Source organism: Octodon degus, unplaced genomic scaffold (assembly GCF_000260255.1).
Source record: "Octodon degus isolate 3935 unplaced genomic scaffold, OctDeg1.0 scaffold00005, whole genome shotgun sequence".
NCBI classification, from domain to species: Eukaryota; Metazoa; Chordata; class Mammalia; order Rodentia; family Octodontidae; genus Octodon; species Octodon degus.
In genome coordinates, this window is record NW_004524581.1 from 23,567,949 (window position 1) to 23,582,032 (window position 14,084).

The following is a 14,084-nucleotide window of genomic DNA, read 5'->3' on the forward strand; positions in this document are numbered from 1 at the left end:
TCCTACCAATTTGATTTGAAACTGTCTCATTGCTGTGTGTCTCTCAATAAAATTATGGGGAAAAAATCCTAGGTTTTTTTTTTTTTTTTTTTTTTCTGGAAGCTTTCAAAAAAAAAAACAAGAAAGAAAATTATAAAATCTACAGAATTAAAAAGAACAAAATAAAAAGGAATGCCAAGCCCCATGGCACTCACCCGGGCCTGGGTCCCTGGGCAGCTGAGGCAGGGCTACTCAGTCCCAGGAGTGCAAGGCCATCCTGGGGAACAAAGTGAGGCCCTGTATAAGAAAGAAAGGAAAGACAGAATGAAGGGAAGCATCTATCATTAAACGCCATCTCCCTTTATCTAGTTTCACTTTCGGTGGTTTCAGTTACTTGTCCAAAAATATTAATGGAAAATCCCAGAAATAATGATTTCCTATATTTTATTTTTAATTTTTTTTTTCTGTGCTTAGGACTGGGTCTACAGGGTGTATAGGGTCTTACTACATAGATCGGAGATTTGTGATTCGCCTGTTTTCAGCCTCCCAAGCGCTGGGATTACAGGCACACCCCACCACGCCCAGTTTCCATTGCTATCTCAGTGCGCTCTGTGAGTGGGGCCCGCACAGCAAGCCGGGGATTGAACCCAGGCCACTGTGTTCTGCCTAAGCAAGCGCTTTAGTCCACTCAATTTCCTACATTTTGAATTGTGTTCTATTCCAAGCGGTGTGGTGAAATTTCACACCATCCTACTTCATCCGCAAGGGAAAGACTCAGTGTATCTACCCTGTATGCTCTTACCTGTCCTGAGGCAGGGAAGAGAAAGAAAGAAGGCAGGGAGCTTTAGTCTCAAAATTTGCCTCATAGTTAGTATAATCATTCTATTTTTTTTCACTGGCTGTGATTAATGTCTTATGGAGCCTAAACTGTAAATTAGGCTTCACAATAGACATGTAGGTTTAGGAAAAACAGGATCTGAGGATTCAATACTCTGCACAGTTTCCGGCATCCACTGGGTCTGAGGACGTAGCCCTTGCAGAGAAGGGTGATCCACCATATGTAAAATGCTTGGGCTTAACTATGGTGAAAACCCTAATAAGGTTACATGTATGCAGAGTCACGGGGAAGGTGGTAGCCCCAATTGTCTTTAAGTACTAGGATGTGGCTTGTACTGGTGACTTAAATACCATGGGCAGGGCCATCTGAGGGGACAGATTTTTACATTCATTAGCAAGTGACCTTCTCTCTCTCTCTCTCTTTTATATATTTATTTATTTATTTATTTATTTATTTATTAGATAGGGTCTCACTAGATAGTTCCAGTCAGCCTGGACTCACTATATAGTCCAGACTGACCTTGAACTTGTAGCAATCCTCCTGCCTCAGCCTCCTGAGTGCTGGGCTAAAAGACGCGTGCCATCTCACCCAGCCCAAGTGATCAACTCCTGATAAAGTTCCTGACAGAGCAGTAGGAAAGCCTCTCAGGACGCATGTGGCCACACATGCCTGTAATCTCAGCACTCTGGGAGGCTGAGGCAGGAGAAGGACAGCAAGCTTAAGCCCACTCTGAGCCATGGAATGACTTAGTAAAGCTGCTTCAGAATAAGATATAAAGGAAAACAAGGGGCTGGAGACATAGTTCAGGTGAAAGACTATGGGTTTAGACCCCAATACTGCAAAAGCAAGCAACAAAACAAAAGAAAACAAAACATCAAACAAACCAACACACACACATATATACACACACACACTCCAAACAACTCCATTTTAATAGTAATTTATGTAGCTGCAACGATAAGTATATACTATGATAAAGCCCTCTTTGGTTATACAGAACACAGAGTCAGATACCAGGCCCAAGCCTTGCAGAGAGGCTTCCTGCCATCTAACTACCCAGCAGGACCATTGAGAGTGGTGTGGAGGTGCAGGGGGACAGTCTCTGTCAACGAGGACGGTCCCACACATGGAAAGAAGGAGCACATCCCCAGCCTGGCCCGCTAATGCCAGAAATGTCAACCCCCACTCGTCGTGATAATCAAAAGTCCCCTTAAATTTCCCAAACACCCTTCTAGGGACGTACGTTTCACATAACAACCACTGGTTTCCTAGCCTTGAATCAAAAGAGCTCTAACCTCAGGGCCAGAAAAAGCCTTCCTCAGTCTAGCTTTTACTATGGCCTCTCCCAGGGCTCAGGATTCCAGCCGTGGTGAAGGGGGTAGCATGGATGAAGCCAGCGCCAGGGCCAGCTGTGGGGGGAGCCCTGTAAAGTCCCCTTCCTTTCCTCTGCAGGGTCCTTCCCACGTCCTCCTTCCACCTCACTTCTCCTTATCCAACCTATAGCAGGTATTTGTCTTTTGGTACAAATACAGGTTAATCTTACATCTCTCAAATCCAAGTGGCCTAGAAGAACATTTAAAAAAAAGAAAAAGCCTCAATAGCAATTAAGGCAAGTGGCCAGCAAGATCGCTCAGCAGAGTAAAGCACCTGCTTAGGCAAGCTTAGGCAAGCTCAGGGACCACAGTTTGATTCCTGGCACCACTTGCAGTACCAGCCCCACCACCAGGGTGGGCTGAGCTGGCCAGAGTCCAGATATGGTAGCCTACGCCTGTAATCCCAGCACTGGGGAGGCTGAAAGCAGGAGGATCACCACAAGTCCGAGCTGCATAGTGAGACCCTGCACCAATCAAATACATTAGAGAGAGAGAGAGAGAGAGAGAGAGAGAGAGAGAGAGAGAAGAAAAGAAAAAAACGTAAAATAAATTAAGGGAGTAGCCAGGAAAAGCCATGCATTGTGGTGCACATCTGTAATCCAGCATTTGGGAGGCTGAGGCAGAAGGATTGCTGAGAGTTCAAGGCCAACCTGGGTTACAAAGTGAGCTGAATGCCAGTCTGAACTGCACAGAGACTTTTTCTCAAAAAGACAAATAAATAAATAAAATAGAATAAAATAAAAAATAAGGCAATGAAAAAATTATAACATCAATGAGATAACCATTTTCTGCTCATCAACTTGATGAAAATTCTAACAATACTAAACAAAGATGGAGACATTGGTATAACCAGTTTGGGAAGCAGTTTGATTTTATCTATTAAAACTGGAAATGATCATCTCCTGTAATCCTGAAAATCTGCTCCTAGGTATTTATCTTAGAGAAACACTACATGATTGCATCCAAGGATGTGCCTGTTTGTGACAGCATTGCTTTTTAGAGTGAAAAACTAAATCAACTAGAAAGCCTTAGATGTCATTCATGGAAGAACAGATTCATAGATCATTGTGTATTCAGATGCAGGAATATTACATAACAATTACAATGATGAATCACAACTTTGCGTCTGCATGGCGATGAATCTTCAAAATAATACAGAAATGATAATTGCAGGGTGTGTAGCATGTGGGACCATTTAAATAGTTTAAAAATCTGCAAAACAATATATATTGTTTTAGATACACGAATGTGGAGTAATAACATAAAGCATGTATGAAAATGATTAATACCAACATCACGATCCTGGTTATTTCTGGAGACGGAGCAAGAAGAATGAGATGGGGAAGGGGATTTGCCAGACGCCCGGGGTTCTTCCCAAGCTTTTGTTCTCTTCAAAGAAAAAAAAAAAATCAGCAAGAAATGTAGCAGTGTCCAGGTTTAACTTGCTATAGAGAGCGCCGGGTGTATTAGGTATTCGCGATCTCTTTTATAAAGTGTCCTACTGGAAGGGGCTTTTTTACTTTTATCTGACAAGTTCTTTTTGCTCCGCTGAGCACCAGGGGCTGAGGTGAAGAAACAGGCAATGAACAAAGGTCACAGGGCCGCTTGGAGCGCAGGGCGCAGCCCCGAGAGCCGGCTCGGCCTGTCCCGCCGCCGCCGAGGAGCAGGCGAGTGAGCAGGGCAGGTGGTGGCCGCCGGCGCCGGCGACAGGCAAAGTGAGCAACTGAACGACCAACCGCATTAGTTCAGAAACTTCGCTCGGGCACAAGCGTGCCCTCGCGTAAGAGCGCCTCACACCTCCCTCAGACTGCGCCCAAAAGACAGAAATAGAAACCAAAATTAATTTCACTGTGGCCTTCCGACAGGTCGAGTTTGGCAGGAAAACCTGTCGCTTTCTGCGTTGAGCTGGTATCTGCAGTGGCGATGACAAGTCCGAAAGTGTACCTAGGAGTTGGCCAAGAAAGACGCCTCTGGATGTGTCCCCGACTCCTGCCACTCAGATGGGGAGCTCTCTGCAAAATGTCAGCCTCCCAGTTTTTCTGCTTAAAACGATACTCTTCCTGGAGCAGCTCTTCCCGTCTTTCATGTTTGCATTGTTAATGTTTTTCTCCAAGCTAAAAAGCTTAGGACCACGGGCACTAGATTTGCCTTTCTGCCTTGAATAGCTAAACACATAAAACAGATTTTTGAAAAAGGGTAGGGAAGTGGAAGAGGGGTTCAGAGGGCAGGAGGATGACAGAGGGAGAGTGACGTTGCGGGAAGGAGATATTCGTGTTGGGGTTCCGTGATTTGGTGATGTTTTTGCAGGCACGTGCTTATTTCAGAATTCATCAGGCTGTGTACTTCAAACATGAGCTGTTTGTTGCCTCAATTACACTTTAGTAAGTTCTTTAAAAAGTACTAAGAAAAAAAAAAAAGCCCAGAAGCACAAGTACCACTTAAAAATATTCTCACGCTGTTCATTGGATAATTTCCTTTTAGTTTAATAGATTTTAAAAATTCCTGTGCAGTAGAGGTGAATGTAGAGGAAAAACTTCCCTTCCTCTCTTCAGATTTTTTTTTCTTTTTTATTCTATTTTTGGGGAAGGGTCTACAGGGTGTTCAGGGTCTCACTACTATATTGGACTGGTAGTGATCCGCCTGTTTACACCCTCCTAAGAGCTGGGATTACAGGTGTGCGCCACCACGCCCATCTCAATTGCCATCTCAGCACACCCCGGGGGCAGGGTCAGCTTGACAGGCCCTGGGATCATCAGATTTTTTTTTTTTTTTTTTTTTGCGAAACCGGGGATTGAACTCAGACCCTTGTGCTTGCCAGGGAAGCCTTTATCCCACTGAGCCATCTCCCTGGCCCCGATCATCAGATTTGTTACTGATGCTCAGTGCGGGCAGATACACTACCAAGTGAATCCAGTTTCTCACTTAAATGGTCCTTCTTCCCAAACAGCTGTGTGTAACTTTCTAGTTTTAAGTGTAGCGTCTTGCCAGGTGTGGTGGCACACACCTGTACTCCCAGGACTGGGCAGGCTGAAGCAGGAGGATCCCTTTGAGTTCAAGACCAGCCTGGGCTACATAGGCAAGTTCAAGGCCAGTCTGTACAACATGGTGAGATCCTATCTCAAAACAAAAGCAAAACCAGAAAAGTTACTCTAACTATACCTTCTTAAAGAAAAAAGAAAGAAAGAGAAAAGAAACCCAAGAACTGGGGTGCCAGCAGGGTGGGATCCCTCCTACAGGGCTGTGACATTAGTTGGTGAGAACTGCCACCTGGGCTGAGCCTTGGGGTCCCAGTCTGCACCCTACTGGATCCTGAAGGCAGGACATGGGGTCAGAGATTATTCTTAAATCTCAAGATCTGATATTGTTATGGGCTGGGGAGATAGCTCAGCAGAATAAGCGCTTGCCACAAGGGCCTGAGTTCAATCCAAAAAAAAAAAAAAAAAAAAGATTTAACATTGTTAGACTTACTGTTGGTTTCATATTTCTTCAAGACGCATTAGTTTCTTTTTTAATTTTTTTTATTTTATTAGTACGTTTGTGGTTTGCACAGTTTATAATTGTCTCGGGGAGTGGTTACATGTATACACCGCAGCTTGTTTTTGTTTTTTTATCCCCTTCCTCTTCTCTACCTCCCTTCCTTCCCCTCCATTCCTCCTCCTCCAATTCCTGTCTCTCAGCTTTCATTCTTTTTTTTTTTGGTAACAGAACTTGGACCCAGGGCCCGTGCTTTCCAGGCAGACGCTGGGTGGCTGATCTATCTCGCTGACCCTCATTCTTAGCGCATTATTAATCGGAGCCCGTGGTGTGGCATGTAAAGTTTGCAGTGGTGGAGGTGAGGCTCCTGTATACGGCTTATGTTGATTTGCCTTAGCTCTTTCTGTTGGTCTGTTTTGGCATTTAGAAAGGGGATGCCCGGCCTGTGTCCTGTAGTTTGGGAGTTTGTTAAGGGTTGGATTTCACCGGCTCATGGTGAGGCCTGCCTTGAGCCTCAGCCGTGTCCAATTTAGACAAAATCTCAGTGAGACTTTACACTTCAATTTAAAGCTGATCTTGGAATAGATTAAGACCTTTGGGGTTACTGAGAGGGATGAATGCATTTTATGAGGAAGATCTGAATTTGGGGCGCCGGGGAGGAGATGCTATGGTTAGGTTGAATGTGTGACTTCAAATTCTTATGTTGGGGGGGCTGGTGAGATGGCTCAGTGGTCTAAAGCACCTACTTAGAACAAGCTTAGCAAAGCACAGGGACCGTGGTTCAATTCCCCAGCACCACATGCCAGCCAGCCCCGCCCCCTGGTGGGCTGAGCTGGCCACACACACACACACAAATAAATAAATAAAAATTAAAAAAAATTCTTATGTTGGGATTCCTACCCTCAGGGGGTGGTACTGGGGTCCACCAGGGCACGGAAATGACCCTGTCACAAAAATAAATAAATACATTAAAAAACGATGAGGCTGTAGCTCAGTGCCAAAGTCTTGGGTTCAGTCCTCAGCATGGGGCTGAGGCAGGAGACCCGAGGCCTAGAGGTCACCTTTCCCTTCTGCTTCTGCCTTCTCGCAGGCTAGCTAGGTACCAATGCTGTCACGGTACGAGCACAGCAAGCCCTTCGAGGTGTCAGATCGGCTAGCACCTTGATTTTAGGCTTGCAGCCTGCCTGCAAGACTGTAAGAAATCAGTTTCGATTTTTAAAATAAATCATCCAGTCAAAGGTGTTTTGTGCAGCAGCAGGAAAAGACTAAGATAGGTACTTAAAGGGAAATTTATAGCGCTGAACATTAGAAAAAAGATTGTCAAGAAAGAAAGAGAAGGGGGGAGAGAGAGAGAGAGAGAGAGAGAGAGAGAGAGAGAGAGAGAGAGAGACAGAGAGAGACAGACAGAGACAGGAGAGAACGTGGGCCGTGGAGGTACACACCTGTACTCCCAGCACTAGGCAGGCTAGGGCCCCAGAACACAGCGAACTTGACGCTGGCCTGGGCTACACAGTGACTAGTTTGTTTCAACAAGACAAGACAATACAGGATCGGGACATGGCTCAGTGGCATAAATGCCTGCCTAGCAAGCACAAGGTCCTGAGTTCCATCCCCCGTACCAAAAACAAAAACAAACAAGCAAAAAAAAAAAAAAAAAAAAGATAAGACAATACAAAACCTCAAAGAAACAAAGGACTTTGGGGAAGGTGTTAGGTCTGTGTGTATCCTGATTGTGATGTTTACACAAAAACTGCACACAGCCACACATCCAAATGTCAGTTCTATTACACGTTCCTTTAAAATAAAGAAAAGAAAGGTCATACCTAGGCAGGGGCCCTGATTCCATCAGAAAAATAGAATTTGCCGAAATGTTGTGCTCCCTGTTTAATTCTAGAGGTGAAAACAAATATTTTGAAGTCATGTAAATAGACAAAAATAATGCCAAAGAGAAAAGCCCAATCCACAGCATACTTCTATATATCGGCTCAGGAACAAGACATCAGGGTGTGAATAGTATCCTGTGTAACCACCAAGCATGAAAACAATCCTGCTTCAAGTGGTTAGAGGAACAGACAGAATTGGAAGACAAAAAGGAGGCAGGCTGCTTTCTAATGAGAGACAGTTAGCATTCAGAGGGTTCATGTATTGTTCACTTTCGACCTAACTACATTTTCTAACAGCCTGGTCCCACTGAGCATCTGGCTCCGCTTTTGTTGAAAGACTGAGTGTGCATGGGACTCCCATGGGGTTCAAAGTGATGTTTATTTTCTTCTCTCTAATCTCTCTGTGGTTTTTTTTTTTTAATATAATGTCTCTTTTTATTTTATTTATTTATTTTTGTGTCCAACTCAGCCCACCCGGGGAGCAAGGCTGGCACAGCATGTGGTGCCGGGGATCGAACCGCGGTCCCTAGGCTTACCTAAGCTTGCCTAAGCAGGCGCGTTAGACCGCTGAACTATCCTGCCGGCCCCCTCTGTGTTTTTTTTTTAAATGCCTACTGAGCATGCATTACTTTTACAAACTAATATGAGAAGTAAATTTTAAGAATTTAAGTCGAACTGGGGTCTGGCAGTGTATGTTTGTAACCCCAGCAACCAGGAAGCTGAGGCAGGAAGAGCAGGAGTTCAAGGGCAGCCCAGACTACCGTCTCAAAAACCAGACTGATTCTAAGCTCATTGCTAACTAGAGTATATTTCACACAGAAATTTTTTGGACTTTGTTTTATTTTGCAAATAAGAATGGATTAATAATCTGGGTACAATATCAGTTGGCTATAAATGAGTGCGCCTAAAAAGGATTCCAATAGTAAGTTTCTTTAAAAAAATTCTATGTACCCTGGTTCCGAAAAAGAAAAAAAAATCTACATTCCAAAGTCTTTAGGGACCTGGGAAATGGCTTAGTAGAATAAGCCTTGCCTGGCAAGCGTAAGGGCCTGAGTTCAATCCCTGGTTCCGAAAAAAAAAGAAAAAAAAATCTACATTCCAAAGATTCTATGTAAATAGTTTGGCAGTTTTCCAAAAAGTTAAGAATAGAATTATAATATAACCAATTTCACTAGGTATATAGCCCTTAAAATTGAAGACATGTATTCAAATAAAAATTTATATATGAATGGTCAAAGCACTATTATTCACAGTTGCCAAAAACATCATAACTCAAATGTCTATCAGCTGGTAAATGTCTTATATCCATACTGATAAATATTATATAATCCACATGATAGAATATTATTTAGCCATGAAAAGGACTAAGTACTAATACATACTTTTATGTGTTTCCATAATTTTAGATGGCTGAACTTTGAAAACTATTATGCTAAGTGTTGATGTGAGACATAAAATATGGCCTAGCATATGACTCCATTTACATGAAATATCTCAGATGGACAAATGCAGAGAAAGAGGTAAGATTAGTGGTTGGTTACAGGGGCTGGGGAGAGGGAAGAACGGGGATTAACTGCTTAATATCAAGCTATCAAACATCCTGTGTGTGAAATATGGCTTCCACTGAGAAGCTTCTCCTAAGCCAGAACCTACTTTTTTCTCAGGCTAGAAAGCGGCCTGGGACAGAGATAGCCATCTCGCATGTTACTAAACAAGCGCCAGTTAGGCCTCCTGTCTTGAGCAAGGCCCCTGCTCAGCAGCACCCCTCACAGACTTGGAAGTGGCCAACTGTGGAAACGGTGCTGCCTTGTTGCTTTTCAAACACGAGTTCCAGAAACTCCAGAAACTCGGAGGTGCTGCATGTTTGTTTTCATTGCTGTGGTCGTTACGGATTCGGGGATGGCGCAGAGCCGAGTGTGGGAGGGACACCCACAATGCTTGTTGCTTCTTTGGCTTCGCTGCCTCCTAACACACATTGTCCTCTTCTGCCCCTGGCTCAGCTCTGTCCCAGCATCCCCAGGTGCAGTGGAAGGAAGATGTATTTTTCTCTCCCTGTTTTTCTATGCCTCGGTTTCTCTGGTACTTAAAAAGCTCAGCCAGGGCCAGCCAGATAGCTTAGCAGATTAAAGTACCTGCTTAGGCAGATGCAGGGGCCAGGGGTCGATTTCCTGCCTGCTATGCCGGCCCACTCCTGAGAAGCACTGAGAAGGGGACAGACTGGGCATGGTGGCATGCCCATAATCCCAGCGCTTGGGATGCTGAAGAACAGGAGGATCACTACGAGTCTGATCTGTGCAGTAAGCCCATGTAGACCCTGTTCTAAATACATTAAAAAAAAAAAAAGTTTGCCCAGGTATGGTGGTGATCGCTGACAATCCCACTTTTTGGGAGGCTGGAGCAGGAGGATCCCTGCAAGTGTGAGGGCCAGCCTGGGCTACCTAGTGAGTTCCAGGCCAGCCTGAACTAAAAACCAGGACCCTCTACCTATAAACAAGTCAAAATAAAAAGCTCTACCTGTAGTATAAAGAAAAACATTATATAGAAAGGTTCTTATCTTCAAAGAGTTGCCAAATACACTCTTGTCTTTTCCTAAATGTAACTTTTCTCTCAAAGAGTAGAAATTTCCATTTAAAAACAGGGCTACAGCTGTAATCCCAGCAATCTGGAAGACTGAGGGATGAGGATAGAAAGCTCAAATCCAGACTGGGCCACTTAGTGACTTAGTGAGATCCCGTCCCAAAATAAAAAAAAAAAAAAGAAAAAGAAAAAGAAAAGGCTGAAGATGTAACTCAGTGCGAAGGCTGTGGGCTCAATCCCCAATAAAAAGGGGAGGAGGAGTCACCTGTAAAAATAATCCCAGCTGTTCAAATCCAGTGTGTAGAAAAATTACCCTGGAACAATACATGAACACCCACCAGGCCTCAGACATTTCCTATGCTTATGAACTGGACACGTTTCCATTTCCATCCAGCTCTGGTCTGTTCTTGAGGTGGGAAGTACAACGGTCTGGCCAGGCTAGAAGCTGGAAGGAGCCCTGGCGGTCCCCCTCCCAAAGTAGAAGAGACAGGACAGTCACAGTTCTGGACACGATGAAACTGGTAAGATGTGGGGAGGAGAATTTTACCCAGTGCCTCCAACTCTGGTTGTGGGCATTTTGGAAACGGCACTTGCTGTGCCACTTGCTATGATTTGTCCTTGCCGCAGAGATGTGACAGGTCAAGTGCTCAAGAGCAAACACTACAGTCAGAACCAGGAAGAGCTGAGGGGACAGGAGGAAGACTGTAGCTTGCTGGACAGGACCTTTCTTCATTTTCCCTCTGTGTTGTAAAACTCAGTTTGAGGCCTTGGCTTTTTTATCCTTTCACTTACATGGGGGTGAAAACCCTGTCTTTCAAATGCATCTCTAATTGGTCTCAAGTTGGTAAAATATAACCAAAAGGGGACATTATGAGGACAGTGTTGAGTTACCTGTAATCATTTCAGTTGCACGACATGCCTTTAAGATCTCATTTGTGTACTTTTTAATATTTATTTATTTAAGGCAAGGGTCTACAGGGTGTTCAGGGTCTCACTACTAGACTGGACTCATAGTGATTCCCCCGTTTACAGCCTTCCAAGAGCTGGGATTGCAGGCGCCCGCCACCACGCCCCGTCTCAATTGCCATCTCAGTGGGGGGCAGGGGATCCAGCAGGGCAGGCCTGGGGATTGAACCCCCAGCCCCTGCTTGCAGGTGCTTTAATCCGCTGAGCTATTTGGCCAGCCCTCTCTTGTATACTTTTGAAAAGAAGTACAGAGAAAAAAGAAAGAGGGATGGAGACAGAGAGAAACAAGAATGCCAAATATTTAAGAGTGAGGATTTGGGTTCGGGTTGGACTGGCTGCAAATTGGTACGAATCATGCAACCTCTTGGAAACATCCTTTCTGCCTGCATCTCTCTAGAGCAAAGATAGTGATGTTAGGAGGCAGATTAAACCAGAAAGCTCCAGTGTAGCATGTAGCACAGTGCCCAGCACATGGGACTTGCGCAGAGGATGTTAACGATGAGCAGTGTGGAGGAGGAGGTAGAAGAAGGAAGGGTTCAACCATCTGCCTTGACACTGGGGATCACCCTGGTGATTAGAGCCTGTTAGAACTGAGGCTGAGGAGTCGGGCAGGAGCAGTGTGGAGGCTCTGCTTGGGCTGGAGACAGGTGCTTTGAATGTAAGGCGTTAGCTAGGCACCCAAGGAGGCTCACCAAGCCCCAGGTCAAAGAGCAGCAGAGTCTTCGGACTGCTAATCCTCAACTCACCATAGAGGAAAAACTGGGGCAGGTGGTAGGCAGAGTGGGAGGAGACTGTGTTGTTGATTTGAATCTGAATCCACAGAAAGGCATTAAGCCTATTCCAAAAATCAAATTATATTTTCCCGAAAGTCTTTTACCAGCATATATGTAATCCCATCACACTGGGAGACTGAGGCAGGAGGCTCACAAATCCTTGCCCAGTCTGGGCAATTCAGTGATGAGATCCTCTTCCACATCTATGGATGATAATAACCCTTCACATTTTGTGCAGCCAATTGCCTCAGGATTGGGACTGTGTTGGCCTGACTTTTGTCTCAAAGATGCAAAAGTAATATTTTAATCTCAGTTGTCCTCCCTTCAACCTTTTCCTCTGTATGTTCAGAACCAGTGTGCACAGAATTGCATTCCTTTGCCTTCCCGAGTTGAGGGTTGATTTTATTGGCTGAATGAGGTCTCTGTATTATCGGTGTATTTACAGCAAGCTTTTAGGCCATAGCTAATTCTTGCTCCATCGGTTAAGACTCCCCCGCTGGAACCTCATTTTCTGGAGTGCTGGGGAAATGGGCAGAGAGGCACATGCCTCCATTCACAGATAATCAGAAGCTTGCCTGGCTACCTGTTCTAAGGCCGATAAATATTAACCAATTGAAACCTCACACTGATATCCAGTAGGTACCCCCAATCCCATTTTACAGCCAGAGGAACTGAATCAGGTGATGTTAAGCAGCCCAAGGTCAGAGCCTGCGCATAACTGGTTGACTTACCTTACCTGCCTTTGGGCAATGAACTCACGGGTCTAAACGTGTATGTGTGGGTGGGTGCTTCGAAGGTGACTAAGTGTTCTGGGCTGTGCAGTAGCTGCAGCGGGGGAACCAAATCTCAAATGCTCTGCAGCTTCCGGTTTGGACGCCCTACGACCAGGATGTAAATTTCTGCACTGGCCCGGGGCAATTGACTTCCTCCGGGAGCCTCAGATTCCTTATCTGCTCTGGTTCCTTATCTGCCCCAGGGAGGAGCTAGATTAAAAGTCCTCTCATGTTAGGCATTAGCGAGTGCGGGTGTGTGCTGGGGGAGGGGGAATTGCGCTGCTTTCTCCAGGTCCCTGGAGGAAAGAGGACATTTAAGAGTCGGGCTAAGCGAACTCCCTTTCAGGTGCTCGGTCAGGCTCTTGAGCAGAGGTGGTGCTTACACTGGGCTGTCCCTCCTCGGCTTGGAAAAGGGTAACTTCGTCACCGCCCCGCTGCCAGGAGTTCGAGGGTGGGTCTTTCTCCCCTCAGGGAGTTAAGAGATGAGGGCGTGCATGCTGAAAGCCTTCTGGGAGTGACAGCTGAGTCACACCCTGAAGGTCCAGCAGGAGTTAAGAGAGAGGTGGCAGGGGAAGGGTGTGGAGCCTGAACCCTTCCAACAAAGAAAGCTGGCTGCACACGATGGGGGGGGGGCAGTAAAGAGGTCCGCAGAGGCGAAACCACTCAGAGCTTCGGACGCACTTTATTCTAGGAGCACAAAGAGGGCTTGGGGGATTAAAGGTGAGCAACGAGGCAAGGCAGAAAGACCCTCTGGAGGCTGTTGCAGAAGATGACCGAGGATCTGAAGCAATCCTGTGCGCTGTTCCCCATCTTTCTTTGATTTGGGGCTGGGCTGTCAGTGGCTGGGCGCCGGTCAGACCCTCATTGAGCGAAGTAGTACGGCGCTCCCTCCTCTTTCAGGGGGCTCTCTGGTCCAGGCGCCCCAGAATTGGCAGGGTTAGGCGGAAGGGCTTTTCCCTGGAGAAGATGGAGAGCCGGTACCCCTCAAAATACAAACTCCTCCTTGGCCGCAGAGGGCTGCAGCCTCCTCCGCCCATGACCTCATGCTCTAAGCTCCCGTATCGCCTTCCCCCGCCCTGTCCACACCCGGAGGCCGAGTGGGGGCAGGGTAGGGTGGGGGGCAGTGGCGGAGATCTCGAGCGCGGGAGCAGCTTGCTTAGCCTGTGCGAGATTTGGGGGTAAATGGCGCAACGATCCCGCACCGAAGAATGGATTAACTTTCCCTCGTGGAAGAAAAAAATCCTCGCTGCCTTGCATGCGATTGACGCCTCCAACCCAGCGTTGAGTGGTCGGTTAGGCTCAACTCTTGGGGCTCCCGCTGGGAGACTCGGGTCGCGGGCTGGGCTCCAGGCCCCCGGCCCGGGCAGAACCTAGGCGCTGTCCCGCTCCCCGCGCCACCGGGGTTCGAACCCCGGCTCGCCTTCCTAGCAGCGCGAGCCCTGCCCCCC